The sequence below is a fragment of the Thunnus albacares genome, chromosome 4 (assembly GCF_914725855.1).
Source record: "Thunnus albacares chromosome 4, fThuAlb1.1, whole genome shotgun sequence".
Taxonomy (NCBI): Eukaryota; Metazoa; Chordata; class Actinopteri; order Scombriformes; family Scombridae; genus Thunnus; species Thunnus albacares.
The window spans coordinates 12,785,545-12,808,854 of record NC_058109.1 but is presented as its reverse complement, the minus strand read 5'-3'; the positions used below and the strand labels follow the sequence as shown (position 1 = coordinate 12,808,854).

The window sequence follows — 23,310 nt, the reverse complement described above, 5'->3', positions numbered from 1 at the left end:
CTCTTGTTCAACTTAAGTAGCAGCAACTTGTGCTGTTACTTTTCTAACATATCAAGTCAAGTCAATTGTATTTGTATAGCCCAATATCACAAATCACAAATTTGCCTCAGGGGGCTTTATAATTAAGCAGACAGCTTGATTGAAATTTTATGTGAGGGGATATATGTCTGTTAAACCTTGAGCTGTAGGGTTGTTAAAGACAGTTTCAGTTCAATTAATACGACATTTCTTATTTGTGTGTCTTTCATTAGTTCGCATCAGCTCATTTGGTGTCCCTGTCAATGTTGTGACTCCCTACCCCCATCTTTGTGTAACCCAGACTCTTACGTAATTACCATGATTATTCTATTGAACTACTGGCTCCATTTCAGCTGTCCATTGACCCTGAGAGTCCACCCTTGGTGGTACAGAGAAGTGTCGCTAATGAGATGTGATCAATAGCGAAAGCCTTTCTGAGACACCTGCCCATGGATCACATTTCACAAACACAACTTGAATCGATCTAAAGGTTGGGGTTTTTAAAAGATCTATCTCAAACAGAATTCTTTCTGTACATTTTTAAGTGCAAAATAATTATTGGTTGTTGTAATCATTCTCACGCCCCTGTACTTGTGAAGTATTCCCTTTCTAGCAGAACTGCATTGTTAATGTGAGCTAGACAAGTGAGGTGGGTGTTTTTTTTTGTGTGTGTATGTGAAACTCCCTCCTTCGTGTTTATCAGGGCAGTGTTTCATTGCTGAGCCACGGTGGAAGGATGCTACCTGGAAGTCATGTGTAGCGTTTTAGCTGGAGTCAGCTTAAGGTATCTGACTTCTTAGCTTAATTCCTGATGCAATCTAATTTAATTATATTAGCTATTAAATGTGATGACTATTGAGGCAGAGAGTCTTTTGAGGTACCTGACTAGGGTAATATCAGAAAGTCAAACACGCTTTAATCTCCCATTCCTCATCAACTGTTTTTGACACAGCTCACCTTTGTTCTACACTTTTTTATTCATTGCTATTCCAGTCTCATCCATCAGTTCAAAGCCGATGATTCTGCTGTTCTTTTGGCTGGACAATTCCCACCACTTTCCCTCTTGAGGATAAATCAATCAATTTGCTATTACTGTAGAACTCAAAGACATGGATCAATTAGGTTGTTGTTGAGTAATGGATGCATCCTTAATGAAAAAAATCGCCTTCTCTTTGAGTGTAACGAGACCAGTGGCTCTAACTGACACCATGTTGTCTCTTACTCCCATCATCTGCCAAGTCAAATTAGAAATTGATTGGTGAAGTAATAAGGGTTTTGTAATGTGTGTATTCATAATATTTCCTCAACCAAACAAGACGCTGATTCAAATATTTGACACTATACTGAATACTGTGAGTGAGTGGAACACTAATATATGTCTTTTAATTCAGTGGATGCCAACTATTTTTGTCTGAGGTGCCCTCACATTCATAACACAAGTTCAAGCAGGGTTTACATTACGTTTTCCTCCGCTGTTAAGACATTTAAAGATTCACTGAGTGTTTGGTCATGTGACTAAGCATGGCATGAGATTCAAAAGCCAGCGCACACTCCAGTAACAGCCCTGCATTTTGGCAACAGTTAACACGACTCCGAAAAGTTTTCTGTGCCTGAAGTGTGTCTTTCATTCCATGTGTTGACCCTTTTCTTCAAGAGCACCTGCATTTTTCTTGAGTTTTATCTGATAAAGACAGTCCTCGAGCGCACTACTACCTCATTTTTACAACGTAATATCTGGCATTGGCACAGTGAAACAAACGGATCAGCCTGGAGCTCCACGGTTAAATAACATGTAATTGATCAGTAGGAGGTTTAACTTTTCCCTGGCCCCGGTGAGAGGCGGGCTCGGGGAGACCGTGGCAGGTGGAGGTGGTGGTGGAGCTGCAGCTGCAGGCTGCCCACATGGCTGCATTAAATTGACAATAACAAGGCTATTTGTTTTATTTTGTTGTTGTAGCCTATATGCTCAGCTTGCAAAGTCTGTGAAGAGTTCATTCTGCTGACTACTTTTATTGAAATACATTTGTCGGATGGTAGTGTTTGTGTTTTTTGTGTTTTATTGCTGTTTTAATGTTGGCTATTACACAGCTATCTCAATATAATGTTGTGTAGATGCTCTATATAGCTGGAATTCTGGAAAAAATGTTTAGCGTAAACTCTGAGTTCAAGAACTCGTTCACTGACACCATCTGTCTTGTTCCACATGTGTCCTATTGAATGGATTTTGAACTGTATGTTGTACAAACACAGAGATACTGATATTGTCTATGTAGGCTTTGTCTCTTTTTAAAATTCTTTTCAGTTGGTTTGGTCAAGTTTGTATTTGTATTTATATAAATTAGTAGTACTTGAAATGATCTGTATTTATTACCAAATCAAAATTTCTATATTTTCAAATTAGCTGAGCTACACTGCTCTGTTTTAATGTGTATTATTTAAGGTGTTAGTCTAATATATAAAAATATCTCAGACATTAATGGGTATCATACTTCCACAAGAATACAGTACATCGCCACAATTACCAAATTTATCACATGAACAGATTAACATTATGAGTGAGGCCACTCACTACACATGTGAAGAAACATGGAAATTATTAATAGTGATTGTCCTGTTATAAAATTGGCCAAATGTACATTCACTACTGAATAAGCTGTACAGTATTTTGTTTAAAAACATGCAAAAACATACAGTATGAAAAAGCATACATGTTATAAAAGAATGGAAAGATGTTTGTGACATACATAGATTTTTACATTGTTTATGCAATAAGTGCATTAATGCCATTTTAGGAGATAATTAGTTTAAAGATATTGTATATTGTGATAATTCAGGCAAGGATTAAAGTTTTACATTGGCATGTGTGCTCGCTGTGAAGTGGCAAACAGGTTTCGCTTGCAGTCTGAGGGCTAAAATACACAAGACCACCAAACATCAGGCCTAGATTTCCTTTTACATGGGATTTTGAGAAAGACAAGCATGTCTCCTGCCTTCCTACATGCATATACACAGATATATTCCTCTCACCTGACCTTTGTTGCATTTTTAATTACAGAATAAAAAAGACATTTCTGACAAGATTGGCTCCTGATGTGTGAGGTGCAGCGTGGACAAAAGGTGAAAAGAGGAGAGAAACATATTCAGAGCATGGAGAAATCAGAGAATCCATTTATTCCACGTGACCGTGTCACTGCTCTTACCCTTACAAAAATGATTTTCAATAATGAATTGGGTGGGGGAGATACGCAAGGGGGTAGAGAGTTAGAGAAAGAAAGAGAGGGAGAGAACTTATCCCTTAAAGAATCAATTATAAACACTTTGGTTGAGATCAGAGGCAAGGGATGGCTGTGCAGCGCTTTGGAGTGAGAGAGGAAGAGAAAGTGGAGGGGGCAGGAAACTGTCCTGAAATAAGAACGTTGGTGTGTGCCAGCGGGGTATTCTCTGTTTGGCTCTGGCTTAGCGGTGCCGGGCTGCCAATGGGAACAGAAGGAAGGAGGAAAGAGGCGGGGATTGTTAGACACTGAGGGAGACCAGCAAGACTAGCAGCGCACTAGCTGAATGAGAAGCAGGGTATTCTGAGCTCTCAGTGCTACGGTCCTCCCTGCGTGCACACTGTGTGTAAAGCTCTCAGTTCGCTCCACTCCACTGCACAAACAATGGATGTGGTTTAGATTCTGCAGACAGCGATTATTCACATGGCACTGGCAGGTGGCACACTGCTGCATTAGTTAGCTAATTACCATCTAGAGTCATATTAGCAGGACTGATTTTTTTTTTCTTCTCTTTTTCCCCTTTCCCTCATTTTTGTAATTGAGTGTTTTTTACAGGAAACCTTTTACATTGGCCTTCGTACATTACATCTAGCATATTTTATTTTTCCCTCTAGTTCATTAACACTTTTGGATTCATTAAGTAAAAAAAAATGACTGGATAACATGAATAATGGTTTTGGCATTTAAAGTTGGTTCTGATAATTACGACAGCTAACTGATGATTTTGAGTGTGTGCAGTTTCCTGTGATTGCATAATGTAGCTTTTGTCTTATCTATATTATTAAATATGACACTTGGGGAGGTAACAACAGACAGGTCAAAAAGATGTCACAGAAGACAGGATATACATGCTGTCATCTTGTGCTCCAGCGTCTGGGGATAGATGGAGCAAAAAAAACCCCCAAAAAAACAGTTGGAACACCACTTTGTCCCAGTGGGATGCTGTGTTTTCATCTTACCAGCCATTGTCTTGATTATTTCTTTCTTTTCCACGTCTCTTGGGTATATCCACTACTTTAAAAATATGCTGTCAACCTCCATTTGACTTATGTGTTTTTTTATTCAATGGGGCTTTGATGTAAGGAACATTAATGAATAGTTGGTTGTGTTCTTGTTACAGATTAGAAAAACAAATCATTTACTTCACTAAAATATTTTTAATATATTGATGTGTGGATATCTTAGCATGCAGGTTGGTACTTACATAAAACCCGGGGCTATACTTCATCTGCTTAATTCTGGCTCCTTTATTGATGTTTAGGTAATCTTGTAATTAGCCCTAAAAGTGGTTGCCATAGCACTTCGGTCGCTGTAGGGATTCATCTACTTTTATTAGGGGCACCACCCTTCTCAACGAAGGAAACAAGTGTGTTAAATTAATCAGTCAATCAGTGTCTTAACCATCAGTTCTTTTCAATACATTGACCACTTCTCTTCTGCTCTCAAAGAACACAAACAAACAACTTCTTAATAATAAAAGAAACATCTATTCATAGCTAAATGTCTCAAGATTACATGGTGCAGAAAATAATCAAACAAATGAATAAAAGATCTTTGAATGATAATATGAACCATAACTAAGCCAACAATAGTGAACTGAAGTATGTGACTTAAAGTCATAACAAATCGAGGGATGCTAGGAAAATAATTTTGCCTTGTTTTTGTTTTCTTTGTTGAATACATCTGTGATTTTCTAGCTCAGAAGTGATATGATGATCTGGTTTTGATGTGTTTGCAGCACCTGCACTCACATGTCTTAGCTGTCCCAGTTAGTGAACGAGTCCATCAGTCAGTCAAACAGTTGTCGACTGAATTAATAAAAGAGGCTTTTGATTCCCTCCTGATGAAAATAGAGACTTGTCACTCAAGACTCAAACAACCTCAGTGTGTCCTTGTTGTTATCGGTTCACCCAACAGCCCTGTAGGCAACAGCTCATCCATTGTTTAGCGCATTTGTTTTCAGTATTTTGATAAACTTTCAGCATTGCGACCTTGTGAAAATGGGGCACTGGGAATATTGTCTCACTCATCTGCTACTGACTAAAGGCAAAGACAATTTACAAAAAGAGACGGGATTCAGAAATTCTCTAGAAACAGGAGAAAAATGCTTTTAAGAAATCCTTTTAAACATTTAGCTCTTTGAGATTTTTAAAAATCTTCTCAAAACTTTCATGGTGTTGCCTGTTTTCACCAATGAAAAGCTTTTTAATCTGATGTGTCCTGTTCAACAAAAGTAATAATGAAGAAATATAATTAACTCTATTCTGCTTCACATTGGCACCACTGACGATGGTTTTTAAAGACAAAATTGTTAAGTTTCAGTTTAAAATGATTGAATGACTACTACAATAGCACTGTGGTTATGTTGTGCCTAGCCAAATAAGCAAACAATAGTACAATACATACAATAATGGTACAATATTTACATGTTCTTTTACTTGAACATGCTGGTACAATTTAAGGAATTAAAGCAAAAAGCTGGATAATGTGCAAATCCAACCCAACCATAATTGGGTACAGGTGCATCAAGCTGCAAGCTCCCAAATATTTATTGCAATGTTTTGACCTTGCAGGTTAAGGGAGTAACATCACAACACAACACATCACCTGAATAAAGATTTGCTCATTTAAATAACTTTTAAGCAAGGAAATGCACCAGCCCTAGTAATGATGATCAGACTATTGCTGATGTCAGAGTGATATATTCAGCAGTAAACACAGCAGTAAAAAACTGTTCTACCATCTTGTTAAAATGAAGGTACCTTAAACAGATATTTGTGTGTTGGACTTCCTAAACATGCAGTGGACCTCTTAAAGTAATACTGTTTGGAACTGGCTGCAGGGCCTAATGTACATATGAGAAAAGACTTCCATAATTGAAATCAGTTTAAAGTCCAGTGTGTCCTTAGCCCAGGACTCAGTGCTTCAGTGAGTGGTAGCTGGACAGAGGTGTGTAGCTGCTGGATCAGAACTCCACCAGAACATACCTTCATGCCTTCCGGCGGTGTTTCAATATTCAGCCTCTGCCTGCAGGATCTCAAGCTGTGTTCTTTTTCCTCTTCCTCGCCTGTACGCTGTCTGAATTCCACTTAATGTTTAATTAATAATATTGTTTCACTGATGATAATACATAAACATTTTAACCTCTGTCCCCCTGGTGCTGCATACATCATCACCCCACCCCCCATCCCCTCACCCCCCACCCCTAACCTATTCCCTCTTTGCTAAAGACAACTGTCAGTCATTATCTTTTCATGTCAAGTTTCTTCAGCTCACAGTCTCTTTATCTCCCTGTTCCCTTGCAGTGGATTTTTTTTTTACCAGCAGTGGGGATTGGTGAGAGAAGCATCAGAAATCACTCACAGATTGCTGAGTGTACAGTTCACACCAGCCCAGTTCAGTGTGTGCAAACCGCAGAAAGGTGCATGCAGCATATTCATGCAGTCTGTCTTAATTTATGGCTCTATTCAGTATTAAATATGTGTGTGCGTCTGTGTGTGTGGTATGTGTACGTGCAAAAAGGTTACACTCAGTAAAAGCTCCAAATTATATATCCAGATTCGGGAGCTTTGGCTATACAGTAAGATGCTGACCTGCAACTTTGTTGGTTAAACCCCCCAAAAGCAAAGTTCATGTTCTTTTCATCTCTTCAGGCTGTACAGTTATCAAAAAAAGTTTCTTAGAGGTTGTAATTTACTAACTTGAACAACTCTGTCTCTCCTGTTCTTTCTCACGACGATTGTGTGTGAGAATGTGTGTAGATGTGTGTTTGTGAGTGTGTATGTATAGTTTTTTAGGCAAAGAAAAGGCATTTATGTAATAATACTAACTGAGGTAACTGCGGTGTTTCTTTTTTAATATGGGAAAGTAATTTTGTCCTATTGCTAGACTGACAGTTACAATGAATGTGCCTGGCCTAGGTTGCAAATCAGTAGATGGGAGGCGGCAGCGGAGTGGACCCAGCTAAAATACTGCCGTTGCACCCTTATTCTGCCCTAGTTTATGCACCTGTTTACTTGAGGAGCAGTTTACTACCTACTGGAGTTACAATAACCAGATACATCACCTACTACATTAACAGAGACGGGTTCCGACATGTGGCTCACTCCACTCATGCAACCTTGCAGTCTCTTACTCTTTTCTTATGCCGAAATCAGACTACACGATAGTTTTGTCTTTCACGATGGTCACATCAGATTAGACAATCACAGTGCCATAAATTCTTTCTGTGTCTTGGTCAGGAGACTGGCAACACCACAAGTAGGACCCCGACCAATCATCGTCCATGACCTCATGCAAGTTCGTAGGTCGTCGGGGAGAAGGGCCAAGAAATCGTTAGTCATGGCTACAGAAGTGCTATGTGTGATGCTGGCGGTCTTGTGTTCCAAAAAGAAAAAGAAAAGAAAGCCAAAAACGATTGTGGACTTGAGATCATGAATGTGTTAACACGTCAAGACCATTACATAAATGTGGCCAGCTGACAGGTTTGCTGTAAACAGACGGTTTCGTGGAGGGAAAAATGATGTTATAATTTTAGGTGGTTTCATAATCACTGTAACTGAAGTGCTCTCTGGCACACATATGTAAATACCAGCACAGAAAGTCGGCCGAGCTGAGCCGCACTTAATGTGTCAGACAGCCATGAGAGCAGCGGTTAATCTCTGCCTCCTACACAGGCTGATTCAGGCAGGAAAACCTGATCAAGAAAACAGTCACTGATGACTGACAGCAGGTTTTCCTGCCTGTGTCAGCCTATGGAGGAAGCGGAGATGAGCTGCTGCTCTCCCTGCTGTCTGAGACACTAAATGTGGCTCAGCTCGGCCGGACAGCTTTGACTTTCTCTGTCCGTATTAACATATGTGAGCCAGAGAGCATTCTGTCATTCTATTGGTCAACATCAAGGAACATGTTGTAGGAGATGTCAAACTAGGCAGGAAAATACAAAAAATTGCCAGACTTTTCGTCAGGGTGTCTTCGATTATGTCACACTACAAGGCCTGTTTGTTGTTCCCAATGTTCATAATCGGGTCTGACACTGGAAATTTTTCAGCAATGACACAATCGTGTCAAAATCCGGCTGAATTCGTGTAGCCTGATCCTGGCATTAGTCATAGTGCTTGCTGTCAGTTTGTCTGACCCTGTGTCTTGGTTAATACAAAAAGCCAAATAACCAACTGTGATGTTCTCATTTTCCAGTGCTCTCTTCTGTCTCATCTTACCCTCATGATATTTGTTTGATTGCCAAAGGCTTTGTGATCCATTTTTTAGGTCACCTGGATTACATGGACCGGCACATTCTCTTTTTAGGATCTCCAGCATTTTCTCAGGAACATCTCATTTCACCTTTGTGACTGGTTAAAAGAGCAGGAAGTAACTCATTTGTTTGACTGTCAAAAAAGGCCACACAAGTGGTGCTCACTGATCTCGGTGTCCTGAAAAAGTAGTTGTTCAGCTTTTTCTGGTGTTTGGTATTTAAGTTTGAATTTAAGTATGATTGGTCCGACCATGCCACTATAATGAAAGGTCAAAGCATCCAATTTAGAAAGGCCACAGTACTTCTCTGCTATTTGCTGTTGATCAAACTAGAAGACAAATGATGCAGTCAGTGGTGTCCCAGTGGGGCAAGACAGGTTCTCTGTATCTTTCAGTTAAGGCTGACCAAAATTTGACCAAATACCTCAATATCGATAGTGCAATATTGCGAATATTGTAAGGATGACTGTTGGTGCTTTCACATAATATTTACACAATGAGATTTTTGGTAAATAATCATCAGCAATGTGGATATAATGACTAAGTGAGTAAAGGCAAATAATAGAACAGCTGCAAAACTCTGGTTAGTTCAGAAAATTACATCACTTTATACTTTGTAATGCAGCCTTTAAAGCCAGACAACACTTAAGCCATATCATGATATTACAATATCCAAAATCTAAGATGATATCTAGTCTCATATCACGATATCGATATATCGATATGTTGCCAAGTCCTACTTTGGTATAGTGACATCTAGAACTGTGACTATGATAGGCAGTTTTGATGTTGAGGTTTTGCGCTCATAAAATACAGTATTATTGATTATCATTGTAATTAGACAAATACACTGCCCTGACTTTTTGTTGACATTTAAACAGTTAGTTAGAAAATAGATTTTATGGAGTGTTGCTTAAATAACCCAAATAATGTTTTACATTTTATAATTGTAAATTTTAGTGGGTCTATTAACCACCCTAAGCTCAGTTTAATTTTAGCAAACATGGCGTATTTGGCTCCATTACTCCACTTTTAAGATTCGCAATGAAATAATATTTTAATGTGAAAGACTGTTGTTTGTTATGTAAACATTTTCAGTATGCATTTAATATTAAAGGACGACTCCATCTGCGTTTTTTCCCGGGTTGTTTAGATGGAAACACCCACTCAGCCATTAGCAAAAAGCAATGCCCCCCCTCTCCACACAAGCAGTTCGCTGACAGTGTCTTCCTAACAAACTCACTCGCTGTATATTAGAGCAGTGCTCCGTCCGTATCTGTGACTACTGGCTAGCAACGTCATCATGCAGAAACCTATGTCCGGTCACGGAGGGAAAAATTTTTTAGAGAAAAAAGCATTTTGACGGTAAAACATATGTACTTCGACCAAAATTTGAATTTTTGGATTTGAATACATACAGAACACTAATGTGAACCTACTGAATGATATAAAAACCTCAAAAAAAAAAAAAAAAGAAATGGACCCACCCTTCAATATTCATGTCATAAGTAGATCCAAAGTCATTGTAGTTTAATAGTATATAGGTGTCGTGGCTGATCAAGGCATTTTTTACTTGATCTTTACTGGCTTCATGAAGCCTGATTCATTTTTGATCTTGTGATTATTGTAATACTGCGGCACACAGTGAACCTTGGACAGGCACAAACAAATAAATATTAGGGAGTTGTTATTATTATGATTCAAAATGTCAGCGTGTATCAGCTAGAGAAGAGACTAGAACTGCTTTGGGTAACAAAAAAGTCTTGCTTTATAAGATAAATTTAAATCAGTTACAGAACAGATTTCGTCAGGTCAAGTAAGTGGGGTAAAAGATTTGAATTTGCTTGTTCTTTGTTAACGCAACATTTCCCAGATAGTTGTCGGCCTGAGGTTCTCAAAACCAGTCTGTCCACCAAGATTAGTTTCAACTCTTAGCCTTTAATACACTGACACACTCATTTTCTAGTTCAAGGCACTGCACAGAGTCACAGCTAGAATTATCACCACTTATTTATTTATTTATTTTTTGTAGTCATGCTCTTGTCATATCTGGGTCTCGCAGTGTCCTTTCCTTGAGACACAAAATGTAGACAGCCGCAGTTTTCTGGTTCAAAGCTTAGTTTAGTCGGGGAGCAGAGCTTCACTTCATGTGTCGTAGACATAAAAAGCTTCCACTTAGCGCTGTTGTGCATGACTTCACCCTGCAGATTATGTTCAACCGACTGGAGGCTGGAAGCAGGGATCGGTGTGTCAAAGAGAAGGGTCGGTGCTGGTCTTCCCACCTGCGTGTGAGCGTGGGAGTGTGTGCCTGCATGTGTGTTTTGTGTCTGTTTGAACTTCCCTGAGTGTGTGAGTGTTTCTTTTGGTGCCTACAGGTGTGCATGAGACGATGTTATGTTACGGTATGTGTTATATGATCAGATGGTCTTAGACAAGATGAATCTAAATGCTTCCTTTAGAGCGGTAGCGAGTATCATGCTACTTCTGCACAGTCTGTCAGCTTTCTCATCGTATGTACACTGATATGCAAACGGTGTCATACAATATGCATTACCTTATGGTGGGGGTACAGTGAACTAGACATGTCATCCAGGCATGTGTTTTCTCATTATAGCTGTTCTAATTGGCCACACTTGGAGATGGGGGGGAAAGCTGGCCGTCATAGAGAGGAGTGACATGCGATAATCACTTAAATATGGAGATAATAGCGAATACTTTCAGACAGTCTTTCCTGAAAGGCATTCATAATGTTGCACTTTTTGTAAATACACAAAGTGAAAGAAATTTTTGTATTAAAATCTTGCCTATACTCTCTCACCTCCACATACCAATCACTATGTGAAGTATGCATGAATATTGAATTGTCGGTTTTGGAAAGTTGCAAAGACTGCCCCCTAAGGCCTCCTAATTCTGAAGTCAGGAAGGTGTGGGTGGAGGGGTTTTAGATGCTGATCTGATAAGCACAACATTAGTAGGGCAGACACAAGTTGGTCCTGAAAGCATTTGGGTCGTAACTTTGTGAAGCTGCTTTTTGTAATATTAACTTCTGCTTTACAAAGTACTTTAGCCTTAATGGTTTCTGTTATTTTTTTGTACTTTTATTATGTTAATTTATTGTGTTTATTATGTTCATTTACCTTGAACTGTAGGGCTAGATTGGTTGCAAATTGAGTGCAAATTGATACCAGTTTGGTTGTTGTGTTTAATTGCATGCAAAATTAATTCTTAAAAAAACAAAAAAATATCAAGAATTGTTGTACTGCGAAAAAGAAGATGTGACATTAATGCCATATCGCTCACCCTGAGTGTGCATGCTTGAGTAGGTCTTGGTATGATCGTGTGAATATACAACATGAGTGCGCTAATTTGCGTGATGACATGTATGCATATACCAAAAGCTCTCAGTAGAAGTGCCACAGGTCAGTGCACTCTAACCTGAAGTGCATTTTCTAGAAGAGACAAGACCTCACATATTTAGCAGGAGTGAAGAGAGCAGCAGTAAACAGCTATTACTATGCACCGTCACAGCCGGGACCCGCATTACAATTACTTCCTGTCTTTTGGTCCCGGTGGATCTGCTTGCCCATTAGTATCATATATTAAAATGTGGGATACCAAAAAGGCATCATTTTTTTGCAGTTAAACAAATCTTAATGAACCGTTTGGGTAATGAGGCGGCGATCCATGAGGCAGAGAGGAAGAATGGCAAACACGGCAATTGGCAGCGCCCGGTGAGTCCCCTTTGTCATCAACCTGCCCTTGCCTGTCACCCAGAATAGGCTCCATTTCCTGGTTTTATTCCTGGTATTATTCCCTCCCTCTGTTCTCTCACATCAATATTGCACATGGTGACCACAAGCGTGATCTGAGCATATTATGTTTCTCTTGCTAAAACTAAAAAACGACATAATCCAGCATGAAGGAGCCCCCCCAGTACTCCTTCTGCTATTCTCAGTGTGCATCTGAGTGTGACTGTGTTCAAATAGATTAATGTATAAACCTACATAGGAGCTCTTTGCGTGCTTGTGGCTAAGTTGGTTTAAGCTGTTAGGAAACACCAGTGGAACTGAATGAATGTATCATTGACCGTGATGAAATACATAGTGACATGTGTTAGGTATATGTATCATTCATGGGCACCCATCAATTTACCAGGAATTATGAGTCATTGTGTCACTGGCCATCTTAAGCAGAAGCTTTATCATCTCGCTAACACTGCTGTGCAATATATAAACAACACATTTTGCTTCCTGTTGGTTCTTCTGTCTTTGCCAGGCATTAACTAAGGGATTTAAGGTTAGAGAAGTGGGCCCGTAAGCAGAAGATTGGCTGTCCATCCTGCTGGGAAAATCTGAGAAGAGGAATTGAAAGTGAAACAAGCCCTTCTTCCATAACATCTACCATTAAAGTGCCTTTGAGCAAGATATAGTAAAATACTGGTAAGCCTATAAGTACTGAGGAAGATGAGAAATAACAGGAAGAGACAAGTTAATTGACAAGATGATGTAAAGGTTTTATCATTTGTATTAAAAATGTCATCATGGATTATAGGATGTCATCTCCCTTAGACCATTTTATAGTGCATATTTTTTTGCCTCGAGTAAAGGTTGAAATGGAAATTTAATTTTCTATTCTTACGTTCTACCGATCATACCTTTTTGAAGTGGTGGAGTCACAGAAAGTAATTTATCTGACGGTTATGAAAAGAGTTGAAATTTGAATCTGGTGGAAAACACACTGTGACTGTTCCTTGCTTGTTGCTGAAATAATTTGTCATTTAGGAGTCGTACATGATGCACACACAGACAACTGTTCTGAATGCGGTCTTATGTTCAGGGCAGGAATGTTTTTTGGTACACAGGAACAAAAACTCCATAGGCCTGAGAACTTCATCTCTTTGAGGTTTTGCTCGGTTGCCATACCAGAGGTTCAACACATGACAGATCCTGGGTTCTAATCCCAGTGGAGCCAATTTAACGCCAACCACTTTGCAGCTTATCAGAAATTATGTGCTTGTTTTTCAACAGGTAAATCCCTGAATTATTAAGACCATTTTCTATGCTACCAGCCAGACACAGTTTCAGAATATTATGAGGCCTGTTAAATGTCAAATCGTAGGAATAGGCAGATTTTCAAACCATAAAAGGTTGTCAATATTTGGGTTGAGGCTTGTAGAAATGCATTTATGAAGTAAATACACTTGCAGCACTTTACACCAGGATTATTTTGTTAGTCTATAATCACCTCAGTGGCTCTGTGCAGTGTATTGTATTGTATCTTCTCCTCAGTGTTGGAGATTTCCAAAAGCTCCAAGCACCTTATTGAACTTCTAGTATGGTAGAAATATCACCAGACTTCATCTAGCTTTTCCATTACACAGCATTAACAGTTAAATGATAAATATGTCCAATTAAGTTCTGATACCTGACCGGTGTTAACCTTGAGGGAGCACTTCATACAGTCCCCTGTGTAGTATTTTGGCACTTGACTTGATTTGCTTCCCTTGAGCCTCTGTGTTCATTAAAACATGGTCTCAAACCTGAATTCCACTCACTTTACCAAAAATGCATGAACTGGGCCTGTATTTATCAAGCGTCTCAGAATCACTACTGGGAACTGCGCTGAAAGTGAATATAGGACTGAAAACACTCCTACCTCAGCGTAGGACTAGAGAGTTTTTTTATGAAGCATCTTACACTTAGTTTCAGCAAGAAGAAAGATTACCATACTCTTAGGAGAGACTGTGATGTTGCTGTTTTACTGCACTCAGACCCACAAAATAGAAATTATGATGACATATTGTTGTTTGTCTAAACAGTTGCAGTTTGAATATTAAACAGTGGTAAAATTCAAAATGCACCTTTTTTATGTGTTGGTATATAGGAAAATAACTGAAAAATACAATGCCAAAATGAATTAATACTCATAATGATTTTCACAAATATGACATTTACCTTGTAGGTTGTAAGTAAACATTGGTAAGGCACTCATGTAGCAAAAATGTAGCCTATATATAATTCACAGTATTTACAATGCCTGTAATGTTTGCATCTCTTAAAAAAATTACACAGGCACTCACAGCAATGATATTGAAAACCCTCCAGTTGTGGTGCACCACATGTAGCCTAATCTTCTCCATCACTGTCAAATTTCCCTTATTAGCTGACTGTATGAACCCTACATGTGAGGAAAAATTGTTAGGTCTGTAATGTCACCCTGTCTCCAGAAATGTATTGCAACAATTTGCACATATCTCTCAAATATCATTGCCCCACTGTCATTTGGAATAAATAACAACCTAATAATATATAAGATCCTACATTAGATTTTACCTGTTGTAATCAAATTGAGATATCCAATGCAGGTAACATCCAACCAGGGGAACTTGAACTTGAAGTTTTGGAACGCTCTCACTGACAACCCCTGTCGTGCTTATCATCTTTATGTAGCGCTGTGGGATCAAATTTTGATTTATGAGAAATTGTTGGTTCTGACAGAATCATCATTGTTGCACTGCCGCATTTTCCCCTGAAACATTGTGTGGACATGAGATTCTGCAGGGACAGCATGTGTTCTCCTCTGCATCCTGCAGAAAGTCAGTCACAAAAATTATTCAGTCTTTGTCGAAATGATCTTTAGATAAGCTTCTTGTTATCAAATGTTACAAAAAAAACATTTCTCCTCTCACCAGCTCCTGGCAACCCCTAACAGGTTAGGACATATCTGAAGCTCTCCTAAATTGAGATGAGTGATTTCCAAAGTTAATAAAGTTAATAAATGCTTTTACTCCTAGACCTAGAAGTAAGATGATGAATGCGTCACTCTTAGAATTGTTGGCCAGTTAGGAGTGATTTCCTACTCTGAGGCGTTTGGTAAAACAGTTTAGTTTCAGATCTGTAGAGAGTCTTTACAGTGTCACAGTAAAGTGATGGATGATTTTACAAGTCGGCTACTGCTAGAACCTCAACACATAAAAACTGTGATGGCATTCTCATTTTCTTTGATAAATAACATCTGTGTGCTTCAGGTCATCTTTGATCTGACTTGGAAGAGAAAGTATAAAAGTATGCTGAAAATAGATAAACATTGGCAGAGAGGCGTAATAGTTGTTCTCTTTGTGATGACACGAAGAAAGACGAAATTCAGAACGCGCAGGAATTCAGTTGTGAGAAGAAAGAGGCTGAGAAGAAAGGATGGAAGAGGACAATTTAAAAGGAGATCTAGTTGGGCTGTGAAAAGAGGACAAATTCATTCAATGTGACTAATTAATTATTATGTTTAATACCAAGTAAATTGTGACTATGTCGTAACTATGTCTCCAATACAATACAATACAGTATTACCTCTATGGAACTATTTGGCAAAAACATTTTGGAGGAGATGGTGTTGCTGTCTGGATTATGTTTTTCTAGGGTTATACAGTAAGGGAAAGATCACAGTCTTTAGTTTATTTGACATTTTGATAAATATCATAGTGGCTTGGTTAGGGATTTGTGAAAGATGGTGCTTTGAACTGCCTAATCATAACCTTAATAAGTTTAAGAGTGAATGTTTAGGGCACACTAAGTAAACACTTTGTTTCATTGTTATGAAAGAGCCACTGCAGCCTTAGAAAATTTAGTTATGCTTTGTGAGCAATAAGCAGTGTTGGAAAGCTAAGTGGGTAAAATGAATGGATCTGTCAGACAGTGGAGGGAAACATGATTGAATATTCCCTCTTTGGCTGCAGATGACACACACACTTTATTGAATTGTGTTCCCTTACTTGTGCTCCAACACTTAATTACTAAAAGCGGGTAGTTTTCCACCTTAATATTTTGGCTGTCCACCAGTTGAGCTTTTAAAACACAAGCACAAAGTAGTGGAATCATCTCAAACTCTACTTGATTTCATTTGAGCCTCACTGCACTTGGTCTCACTGCGTTTTTAGCTCTTCAACTGTTAAACAAAAGAAAGGACTCAGATCTGTTAGCCGCAATCATAGGCTCAGCAGAGAAAGTTGTTGAAGATACAGTTACAGGGACATAATAGATGTCCTTTGTACATCTCAGCAGAGACCACAGGCATTGAGTTGTTTCTTAACGGAGGGAGGCATGTGTTAGACAGCATGGTACACATGGGTGTCATTAATATCCCAGTGTGTGCTGGAACTATTGAGCGTCAAGTAGTGAAAATGTGATCCAGCACTCTCACACCCAGCGCGCACATCAATAGCACTTCACCTAATACACTTGGGGGAAATATGAGTCCCTCCTTCTCTGCAAAGACACCATAATAGGCAATTAAACAGCTCAACCGGTAGAGGCAAAACAAGGTTGTTGAAAAGGAATGGAGCATTTAGAGGTTGACAATTAACACTGGACCTGGAACGGAGCCAATGTCATGTTTCTCTTTGCTGTTTATTGAACTCTGGCAGCTCCAGAGTGGGTACATGGCTGCAAATTGCAGCTTTGAAGAAGTGGCTTGTGTTACATTTCATTAAACCCTCTTTTGCTTTTGTTGTTAGTCATGTTGTGTTTGAGCAGGTAATGAAGTTTCTGGGGCTAAAGAGTGCAGTCATCCATCCTAATAATAGTGTTCTTGGTGTGCTTCTCATGTTATTGTCTCTCACTTAGCCAAGGGAAGTAGGTTTTCCAATAGGTCAGCGCAAACAAGCTGATGACCGAAACACATTAGCGTTTGCGTGTGTGTCTGTATTTAGAAAGGGCGTGGGTATGACAGCATGATCAATGTGATCTCTTTAAATATGATAATAGTAACACGTTATAATAATTACACCTAACCCTTATGTCTTTACATAACAAATACGGGGGAGCTCCTAAAATGGATTGTGCATCTTCAAAAATGTGACTATAAACTTGATTTAACTTGCAACACAAAGTATAAGTGCCTGTTATTTACTGCATACAGTAAGCAACAGTATTCATATATAAGCCCCTTGTACCCACAAACAGTTGCATATGCATAGCCAAGCTGTCTGACTTCCCTCCAGCGTTGCCTGTTTCTTAGCAAGGTCCTTGAGTCTTGAGCCTTGCATCATTAGCCTCCCAAGACCAGTTTTACCCCACTTTCCTGTAATTATTTCCAGCTGAGATGCGACCAGGAGCTTAGTCTATCTGGATATTTACCAGCCATGCAGCTGTAGCTCCTATGCGTTAGGGGTGGACTTTGTGACACGATTCACTTTACATGAACCTGCAATATAGTGAATATTTTTTTTATCTCCCAGATGTGGGGGATATAAATCAAGTTGATGATGGTTTGTTATCCAGCAACAACATAAATTCAGAAATGCACATAAGGAGCGACACACTTTCAGTATGGCTGCATGTAACCCCAGACCACTCCAGGGTCAGGTGACATCAATTATATAGCAATAGGTCAAGTCCTTACAGGCTCAGGTATCATTTATGAAGATGGATATCCTACCTAAGGTCAACTTCTTTGCATCTATGTTACCCCTTCCTCCCCCATATAACTACTATGATAGATTACAACCCTTAATCTCCAAGTTTATATGGGGTGGAAAACAACCACGGGTCAAGATGTCCACATTACAGAGGCATAAAAATAAGGGCGGCCTTTTGGTGCCAAATTTCATTATTATTTTCGGTCTTTTGTTTTGAGGCCTCTCTCAACCTGGCTTTATTCAGAAGCATCAGTATCTTGGAAACCCACTGAAGAAAACGCCTCTTCATGCAGATTAGAGGAAAGGGTTTATTCTAATATTCCTCTCAAACAATCTAAACTCTGTCTTAATGATTACCTATGACTTACCTGGGTAATCATTTTTTCTATATCTTCAATTAAGATCATCACTAAAAGCATGTATGGTGTTCAATGGAATGAACCACTGAAAACACGTCACCTGCACTCTATTTAGAATACAAAAGGTCACACAAAGGAATTAGTATCAAAACTGTAATCTAGCATTTGGAAATGAATAGCTGATACCTCCAAAAATCCCAATCATCAGCAGATCCACTTTAACTTCTTACATCAAACCGTTCTCACTCCCAAGAAATATCTTCTTTTCCCTCCACCCTCTATTCTTCAGTTCTTCCATTGCTCTTTCCTTCTCTTTCCATGTACTTGTTACACTCTACACTATACAGTAGTTCATACTCGTTCAGCTGCTTTTTCCTTTATAGCTTTTCAAGCAGTAACTTTCAGCTTTCTGCAATCACGCTGCATTTTCTCCAGAAAACGCACTTTGTACTTTATTGTCTCATTTCACCAGAAAATACACTTTCTACTTTATTGTCTCATTTATTTTGATATTTTTTCCAACAGCTTTCTCTGTCTCTTTCTTGTGTGTTGTTGCACACATACAGTGGCTCACAGTAGGTCGTTATATTAAATTGTGTTTTTTTGGTGTAACATTTACAGTGGTTTTCATGGCTATCCCATTCATTTAACCACCATTAGTGTACCAAAACAAAAAGAGAGGGGCTATTGGATGATCACGCGTATAAAGTGATATTAAGTAAGGAGATTTTCAATTGAACAAATGCAGTATGCATTGTTGTGTCAGTAATATAAAGTGACCATATAAACATGTATTTATATTTTAATTTGTAAATAAAGTACCGGGGTGGGTGGTACTTCTCGGCCCCCAGGAATCGGACTTGAATTATGCCTACCACACACTAGAAGACTTTGAAAAGACTTTGAAAATACTGACACAAAAATCTGACACCCTCTCACATCTAAAGACAATGTGTCATAAGTCACTGAGTTTAGTCACAGACTATAAGATTTTGCAAAGACTGGGGATTTTGCAGGGTCACTATTTGCAAGACTGAGATTATTGAGGTTATTTGCCATCCTGCTCCTGGTGGAAATCTACAAGAAGAAAAACTGTTGAACAATGGAGCAGAAACAGAAGCCGTTTTTGGCCACAGCTGCACTTGTGTGTGCAGGGGTTTGTTCTGAAAAACCAACCAAAAGAAAATGTAAATTAAGTAATTAACTCGACAACTTTGAAGAGAAACAGATACTCCGTGCTGATTGTTCCTGTTAACCTAGGGGGGTTAACGTTTCCGAGATAATATCATCTAAGACAATCACATTTTAAAAAGTGTCATCCTGTACTTGAAAAAAGCTTTAAATTTCAAGATTTTCCAGGATGCGTGGGAAAACAAGGTGTTTCACAACATTAGAACAGCTGCACAGTTTATACAGCTGCCCACAGAAACCACCTACAACCATTAACTATCTGGACAGAACACTTTCAGCTGCTGGATGATGGAGTATTTCTCTTTGGGAACCCCGCAAACTGCATGAAATACAGTAGAAACAGCAGCAGCCTGGATAATTACACAAAGGCGGAAAGTCACAGGTTTAACTCCTACAACTGGCCTGAAATCATGTGTGAAAAACTAGTAAATACACTGTGGACACACAGCAGCTGACAGAAAGAGGTGATATTATACAGAGAAATATTGGCTTTTTCTGGGTGAATAAATGTTAATGTGACTTATAAAAAGGGAAGCTAAAGGGCAATGAGAATGCTGAGCTTTCAAGTTTCATTGGGACCATCAAGCACATCATGTTTAATTAGGAAAGTAGTTTAAAAACATGCACAGAAAGGGCAACCATTTACTGCATACTGCTGTTAGAAACTGAGCACAATTAGCTGATAATTAGCCTGATCAGCCACCGTCAGTAATCAATACAAACACACATTATTAAACCATTAATCGAACCAATAACTAACAGCAGTCAACGTCAGACAACCTTATCATATTTTAGCAGTTACCTAGAGTTTCTGTAGTGTTGACAAAATGTTAAAAAATAGCCTATACATATTATCATTTTGAATTAAACTGGAGCTCCCTGTGCTCTCCGGGGAAAATATTAACGTCACGCCAAACTCCCTTTAAGAAATATGACGTTAACAATTCCTTACGTGTCCACGAAAACATAACACAAAGTAAAAGGCAAAATATGTTGTCAGTCTTCTTGTCAATTTGGCATTAATATAATCCACAAAGATAAACTGTATTTGCGTACAAACTTTACATTTCGGATTTTTTTCGCCTCAACTCGCTAACAGCCTCCGTTGGTTAGCTGCGCTATTTTAGTAGGAGAGGACGGTGGGAACGAGAGGCAAACTGTTTCAAAAGTTAAGATTTCTCATTAAAATAAGTGCTGGTTGGTGGATCAGATACACGCTGAATTAAACAGCGACTCATAACACTGTTAATTCATTGTCTATCACGTGTCTATCGTGTGTGTGTGACGGTATTTGAGGAGTCTTTTTCACCTGTTACCTTTGTAACTACCTAGTTTACCGTTTCCCATTTAGTGCTGGTGAAAGCCAAAAACTTCTGATAATATTAACCATGTTTGATTTTATCGGAACGTGGAGACGAGAAAAAAGACTGACGTAAGACAGTTGTGGAACGTTTGTTTTCTTTTAATTTTTGGTTTTAGTGTTTTTGCCATGGCGGCAAAGATTTTGCCATGGTGGCCAAAATGTTACTAGCGGAAACACCGAAAGCATCATTTGGTTGTGGTATATATGCCATTTGTCTGCATTATTTCCATCACATGGAAAAACTGAAAGGAAAGACAGGAGAAGCATAAATCATAATCCCTCCAAAGAAAGGAGGGATTATGATTTATGCTTGGACAAATCGCTTTTCTTCTGTTTTGCTCATTACAGCTAATACACTATGTTGCAAATGAACAAGTAATGAACACAAGCTGAACAATAAGCCCATTGTAAGAATGTGTTAATTCTGTACAATGCTCCAAGGTCAGATTTGTGTGCCACAGCATCTCCCGTACAGTAAAATTTATTTTCAGCATTTATCAGCCAACCACAATGAAGCCTATGTATTCAAACTGGATGATTATATCACTATAGCCACTCTGTATGGATTAGAGAGAGGAAGACAGATAATTTTCTTGTGTGTGTTTTTGTGACATAGTGAGCCACCACTATTCTATATGTATGGCTGTGCAAAAAAATAAGCCAAGACTAGATTGAAAATGCTAAAAAAAGGAAAAAGATACAAGTTTTTTGCAGTAGGATATACACTGTACATACATACAGTGGTTTATGGTAATACAATTGGCTTGCCTGTAGCCCCGGCTGGGATGATGATGATGATGATGATGTGCAAATCTAAAAGCCATTACACCTCCCTACGAGTTCTATTATCACCACCGACTGATAATTGCATTGGGCTGTGGTGCTACGAGGACTACAGCCTGGTGCTGGTGCCTTTCTTTATGGTGCGGCCCGATATGATCTTCGAGTGCACTGGTGCGAACACTCTGGACCTTTTATGGTGTCCTTTTGTGTCACACGGGGCCAGACGGAGCTGAGACTGTGAGATAGGAATAGGAAGAAAAGGGAGAAGAAGTTAATGTTAATTAGCAGAGAAGAATGAAGGAGAGGAGAGCAAAATCAAATCTCATTTATGTGAATATTTACTGGCCCTCTGCTCTCGTTTTTATTCATCCTTTTCTTTCAAAAACGAGAGAATGATGAGGCTAGTTTTACTATTAAAGGGATGATGGGTCATGCAAGGACGGCTGAGTGGAGAAAGGTGAACTGAAATGACATCTCTCTCATACCATCACTAATTTAATGCTGTTATTACTGGTGTAAGTGGATTTTCATCTCCCCATATGCATTCCAACATTCAGTCATTGATATTTAACTTTACATGAGCTTGGCTAAACAGGCTCCCCTGGGAGAGGTCTGTTGATTTCAATGGGGATTTTCATACTTTAACAAAAATAATGAGGCAGCAGCGGCCAAGAAGTGAGGATAATAAGGTTGTGGTCACTGGTGAGACCCTTAGTCTGGCTGAGAAACTCCTGGCTGGAGAGACAAAGAAATCACACTCCATTAACTCTTCAACTTCTAGCGCTTGCCTTAGAGCAAGGCAGTAATCTTAATTAATCCAGCAGAGCTGTCCACCATTGTATTAGGAAGCTCATCGGTGTGCATTTGTGATATTGCATAAAATGAAGAGCTTTGCAAAAAGCGAGGACTGGCGCTCAGTCAGCTTTACCTGGAGAAAAAAAAAGAATTCACAAAAAGACAAAACCGTTCAAACAGTGAGCAGCCAGGGCATATTTAGATTCATCGCCTTTGGGTTATGTTGTATAATAAGTACATCCCATTTAATCATTTACTGCTAAGGAGACATCGTAAACTGAGCGTGAAATACATCAAAAGTTTATTTGCATGTGCCTGTTCTCAGACAGCCTACAAAGGCCGCTCAGTAGCCTCATCGTCCACATTTACATGGATCTGGTGAAGCAGTCAGAGGGTTGCTCATCTCCCACTCCCTTGATCTTTGAAAAAAGATGCATCTGCAATTATTTTCCTTCTCTCCTGCCTCATCATTACCTCAGAGATATCCCTCCATCTCTCCCTCGTTTCGTCTTGGTTGTCCGTCAAGAGCTCTGCTTTGATATTCATGTAGCGGAATGATTGAGATGCAAAAGAGATAGTTGCAAGGTCCTAGGTCATCGTCTTCTCATCCCCTGTTTCCTTTTCACCTCTTGCACCTTTTCATCCTCTCTTCTCCTCTCCTCTCCCCTCCCTTCCGCTCCCCTTCCTCTCCTCTCCTCTCCTCTTCTCTCCTCTCCTCTCCTGGCCTGTTTCGTCCTCTTAGTTGCTTCTCCGAGGTGGTGCAGCTGAATTGTGCCTGCATCACAACGTATTTTGTTTATGCTTCACATAATAATCATCAGTTGTAACCGCAGAAAATATCATGACATGCTCTCAGGCCAGCAAGAA

At 39.2% G+C, this 23,310-nt stretch overlaps 1 protein-coding gene across 3 annotated transcripts in view; it reads left to right on the top strand.

Moving 5' to 3' along the window:
- asic1b (acid-sensing (proton-gated) ion channel 1b) overlaps positions 1 to 23,310 on the top strand; it is a 187,139-nt gene that overhangs the window by 15,223 nt on the left and 148,606 nt on the right. The gene's annotated exons all lie outside the window — the stretch shown is intronic.